Source organism: Wolffia australiana, chromosome 6, assembly GCF_029677425.1.
Source record: "Wolffia australiana isolate 7733 chromosome 6, ASM2967742v1".
Classification (NCBI taxonomy): Eukaryota; Viridiplantae; Streptophyta; class Magnoliopsida; order Alismatales; family Araceae; genus Wolffia; species Wolffia australiana.
The window spans coordinates 18,866,401-18,872,500 of NC_135840.1; the positions used below are offsets into that span (position 1 = coordinate 18,866,401).

The window sequence follows — 6,100 nt, forward strand, 5'->3', positions numbered from 1 at the left end:
TGGCCATGATATTTTATCATTCTTCTTCATTCGCTGTTCATTTTCTTTGTAACAGGACCTCAGTACACGGGCCAGATTTAGCTCGCTAAATAAGACCAAGAAAAGACATCGTTCACTACAACCCATGGAACTTACTGCTACATTGCCATGCCATTCGAACTTCAAAATGCTGAAGTCACACACTTATACACGACTTCTTATCCACCCCTCCTAAAGTCGCACCTTTATCAATCAAAGACATTTGCGCTACGCCCCTTTTGCTCTTCACGCCTTGCGATGTCATGCGTCGTGCCTAAAAAGCTCAAGATTCATCCAAAGATCGATGTATTTGTCAGAATGCTCCTCGGTTTTATTGTTCGGTGGATAGAACTTGATAAGGTACGTGCTTTCCTTTGCCAAAAACTCTCAAAGAATAGCGCGATCTCATTAGCAGACTTCAATCCATTGACTTTGTAACCCATTCGTTAACTCGCCCCTTCAGAACCTTTCTAAAAGCTCTTAAACGGAGCCAAATTAATATGGGATGAAACACAAAGTTTTCAACTTTCTGTTTCATCCCATTGCCCTGATGTGGCGAAAAGGACGGATTGAACGAGATATGCCATGTCTGCATTAAGATTTAAAACTAGTTGTCTACTTCAAGGAAATTTTCAGGACAGAGAACTCATAAAAATACAACGCCGCATTCTCGGAAGATTGAGGAACAAGAAGAGATCCATTAAGATAGATCTTTCGGACAGAGAAAATCTAAACAGTTATATCAAATTACAAACTACACAAAAACCGCCCCTTTTCCATGGGACCATCAGAGAGATGCACAGAGGTTCTGAAATAACTTCACATAAATTTTTACAACTCAATCCAGAAACAAGATCGCGCATTATTCAGGTTCGTCTCCATTTTCATGAAACTATTAGTCAAGCAAGGCAGCCGATAAGTCATCGAATGCTTCGTGTGAATATTAAGATTGTAAGCATGACTCATTTGAAAGTGTCCCACACTGATCTAATATCTTTTCAAGAAAATGACGCGAGGGGCGACTTTAGGAGCGAAGAAATAAGGAGATCTTTCTATATTGACATATCAGTTGACAAAAGCATTACTTCATACCTGGGTTTCCCGGTAACAATGTGGAGAAGAACCAAAACTGAATGGTTCCGCCTACTCAATACTAAAAGGGGATGTTGCCTACTACTTAGGTCCCGGTTTTTGCAAGAGTTGAGTTCTTCTGTGGAAGAAGAAGACTTAGAAATAACAAACAAGTTTGGATCTGAAAAAGTATGCTTAGGCAGTTAATTAGCTGAGCACAACAGAGTGAAGAGGAATCTGTATCATTTCAAATACTTATTCTTATCTTTGAGAAGGAACGAGAAAAGCCTAAATCTTCCTACTCGTAGTCCTAAAGTCGCGCCTTTTGTTTACAAGTATGATTTATATAGTAATTTGACCTATTGCTCTAGGTCCCCCCATCAGTTTACTAGGATGAGAAGAATCCAAAGGATCAAACTACCTACATATTACTTGGAGGTGAATCATAGAACAAAAAAAGCTGTTGTATCTTATGGACCCAACATAGGTCACATCCCTCATGATAAAAGATTGAAAGATCCAAACCTTCCTCTTCGGAGCTCCAAGGGACCTGGCCAAAACATATAAGAAAAATTGACGTAGTCGCTCATAGGGACATATCTATCTGAATAGGTGATAGTCTAGATCAATTTATTTATAGAGAAGTCGTGGATAGAGATAAAGATAGGGATTCATTGGCACAAACCGAGATGATAGAATGATTATTGAGGTTCTGACGTAAGGTATTTTACCGCAGGTAACCTTCGTAACCTTTTTTACTGATTGCTTTTCAATTTGGATTATATTTTGATTAAAAGAGTAACTTATGATTTATCAGAAATAAATAAGAACCTCAGAACCTATTAATATTACTGCAATCATTTACTGTACATAGTTGGGCGTAGTGATATATATACTCTGACATTTTTTTATGATTCATTCCCGTCACTCTTCCTATTGTTGGTTCTCCGCATCTTCACGGAGAATTCAATTTCACCGGGTCCATGTTGGAGATAGGGGGGCAGTCGTTACATCATTCGTCCAGGTTGCTACTTATGCAAAAAGGAATTTTGCTACCTTAGGACAGTTAAAGTTACTGCCATCAATTATCGGGGCTTCCATTGAAAGCTTATCACACTTCTCCTTCTGACTTTCCACCACCAGACAGATGTCAGACTCTATACATCGTGCTACCACTTAGCATAGTGATAAGCCTAAAAATGCATGTAAATATGTTGTTGATTTTGGGTTTAGACTTATACAATAAAATTTATATTTTCACTTAATTACTAAATATGGAATATAGAGCAAGTAAGGAGTCGAACCACAGGGAGGCAACAAATGAGAATTTTTATCCAATTTTAATGATTTAATTCAAAAATAAATTAATCTTGCAATTAATAAATCTTATTATCGTCAATAATATTCTTTAATTAATCAAAATTAAGTAAAACTTAACTTTGGTTTTTAATATTTCGGTCATAAAATTCAAGATAGGAATATTTTAATTTTAAGCTCAGATTAGTTCAGATTATTAATTTCCCAATTATTATAAAATTTAAAACAATTTTATGAATTAAAATTGGGAATTAAATAATCAAGAAAGGAATTTTTAAATTGGACTTCAAGATGGATGAATTTTGGATTCAAATTTTATTTTTAGGTTTCTTATATGTTTAATTAAATTCCTAAACAATAAAAATCGAAATCTAGAGAGAGAAACTAGAAAAATTAACCTAGAGAGAGAAAGTGAAGAATTTGGGGAAAATATGAAATCCGACCCTAAATTAAAATTCTAATGAAGCAGAAATGTTTTAAATTAATGTAGAATTAATGATCAAAAATCAGATCTTGAATCAGAATCAAAATGCAGTGCTAATTTCATTCAAAACAAACTTGTAGGGCATGTACATTTTGCCCATGCCTTGGCGTTTTAGAATCGTTCAAGAAGATGATTGAAATACAAATCAGAGACTTAAAATTTTGAGTTCAGAAGCAAGATCTGTCGATTTCAAGAATCCCTCCTGTGTCCTTCCTGGCCAATTTCTTGGGGAGAGCCTCCAAAAGGGTTTTTCGCCCTTTTCCAGAGCTCCATTTAAAGATCCAACCGTCTGGATTGTAGAGGGAGAAAAGAAAAACCTACCCTCAAAATTTCAGCCCAATCCGACATCTAGATCTCAAGATATCAAGGTTTTAGTGATGATAAACATAGGCCGTTGGATCATTTTATCTCTCCTCCAAGAAGCTTGGAAATTGCATTTTCTCATTGGTTGCCATATTCTTTTTCGTTTTCCGCTTCCTCGGATCGCATTCTGAGGCTTCGTTGTCCGTGTCGGCCGCCCGTAATGATTGGAGATTGATTAGCCTCTTTCAATGGCTATAGAGAAGCCACGTCACCCTGTATATATAAAAAAATAAAAAACAAACAAGGCCAGCCGCAATTTTTTTACGCACGTGCACCGTAGCTGCAATGTTTGACTATTCTTCTCCCTCTTTATTTCTTTTCTTTTCTTTTCTTTTTGACTAGTCCTATAATAAAAAAAAGCGGTGAACATACCGTTTTCATTTTTTATCGTTTTCGGCGTCGATTTCCGCGTGTACGCAGAAAATCGATGCCGTAAGGCGTTAATTTTCAAAAATGTTGGTCGCCACATGCACGTTGCGCACGTGCATGTCGGTGGGCATATATATATAAATAAAAATCTCTCTCTCTTATTATTAATAATAATTATCCACTCATTCGCCCGAATTTCGGGCGAATGACGTGGATGCCCTTTAATATATAAAAAAATATATTATGAAATTCCTAATAAATTAATTATGTATTATTTAAATATATAAAAATCATTTCTTGGCTATATAATGGTCAAAAAATTATATAAAAATATGGAAAAATTCCAGAAAAATCATGAAAACACTTACCAACCTACGCCAAGTATTTAAAGCCCTGTAAAAAAATATTTCTTCACTGAAATGAGGTTAAATTCCATGTAAAAAATGGTAAAAATCATAAATAATAGTAAAATCAAAATGTAAGTGTTTTATCTTCATTTTTATGTGATAACATGCAAATATATTTATTAAAACACATAAATATAATGTAAAATTCATAAATTAATCATGTTAATTTGCAGGTTATCACAGAGTCCTGTGTTTTTAGTAAACAGTCGCTACCCCCTTGGTAAGTGTTGCTTTCCTAATCAAAAGATAGGAGAGCACCCCTTCTCTCGACGTTACGGGGTCATTTTGCTGAGTTCTTTCAACATGGTTCTCTCGAAGCACCCCGGTATATTTTACTTGTTTACCTGTGTCGTTTTGGGGTACGCCGAAAGGATCACCCTCCCAATTCGAAGTTTTTTCCTGGAAGTTTCAACCATTGTTGACTATGACAACAGTCACAACTATATATAAAGATCTTCATGACTATGAAGGTCTGACTTAGTTAAGGCACGGAGAGATGAGTCAAGATGAACAAGATGTGGCAAAAAAGATGGATTCAATCAGATATAACATGCCTGCATTAAGATTCAAAACCTTAATGCAGGCATGGCATATCTCATTGAATCTGCAACTAAAAGGGGCTACAGGTAAGGAGCCTTGTGCGCGTGTGTAGAAATAAACTAACTCCCCTAGTTAGTTCATTTCTTCCTACGCGTACCCATGTGCCTAGAATATGTACCTCCTCCCCGAAGAGGTAGAGATATTTCCTGTGTGTATGTGTAGATATCAACTATCTCCCTGAGGTAGTTGAGATCTTCATGCCCGCATATGCATGCATGTTTATTGAATTAAATAAACACATAACCGTGTTTATTGTAATACTTAGAAATGAGCGCTGCAACACTCATCTCACTGTACAGTACTAGTGAAAACTCCGCTTTTCTCGTCAGTATACTAGATAAAAGCTTTTATTTTATTGTATATAATAAAAATAAATTAATATAATATAAAAATAAGTGTAGTTCTTATTTAATACTATATTATTTACGATAAAGCGCGTTTGCACGCACTTAAGCATACGTGCTCACACATGTTTATAGCAAGCACGCATGGGTGCACGCGTTTGTGTGTATACATGCCCGTGTGAACACGCATGTGCCTATGAGAAGGTCCTTGATCAAAAATCAAATCTCGTCCCAGCCCTAACATTAAAATCTGTTGAGACAAACCACGACTAGAAATGAAGGAGCGAAGGAAATAAAGAGCTGAAATAAAACCTTCAGATTCTGCAAGAAAAAAAGCTATGGATGGCACCTTTTTTGAGACTATTGACTTGGGCTGAATCAACTCTGTTATCTCGCATCCCTCTTGGCATAAAAAAGTATAAGGCACTTAGGAGAAAAATGATGAATGAGGTGCGAGTTTACGAGCGGAAGCGGAGCGATGAAGGTTTGACAGCGCTTAGGAGTATGGAAAAGAAGTCGAAGATGTAGACGCATGAATGCATGAACAACGTTCTTCAAGATTATACTAATTTTTCAGATAAAATGTTCTCAAGACACAAGTTACGAAGGGGCGCGAGGTGCAAATTTATGAGCAGGAGCGAGGTACGAAGTGAAGATGGAAATGAAGCAACGAAGTCAAAATTTTATCTTTAGAAAATAAATATCAAATAATAATAAAAAGAAATATAATGTTACTGAATCAGCAAATAAGGTTATCTGAAGGTGGAGAATTATTTGAAGGTTCTTCAAGAAACACAACATCTTCATTAAGATTAAGACAATGAGGTATCGATCAGATATGAGACATGGCCCGCCATTTTAGATTGCAGTTAGCAGATATCCTGGCTGAAGCATCAATCAGATTGCGCAATTGGTAATGGACCTTTGACCAAAGCCATCATATCTAGGAAAAGTCGCAGACAAAAGAGATGTTCTGAAAGAAAATGCGAAAATTTAAAAGGGATACGGCATAGTTACATGGTATAAAAAATAGAATGTCTCACTCACATAACGACATTGTAATACCAGGTTTGGAGAAGATGTGACTTCACATGCGAAGAAAATAGAAATGACCCAGGTTCTGAGGT

The 6,100-nt window shown here is 36.2% G+C and overlaps 1 pseudogene; it reads left to right on the forward strand.

Annotated features, from left to right (window-relative positions):
• Positions 1-603: 603 nt before the first annotated feature.
• On the forward strand, positions 604-1,656 carry LOC144704809 (small ribosomal subunit protein uS4m pseudogene; annotated as a pseudogene).
• Positions 1,657-6,100: the final 4,444 nt, after the last annotated feature.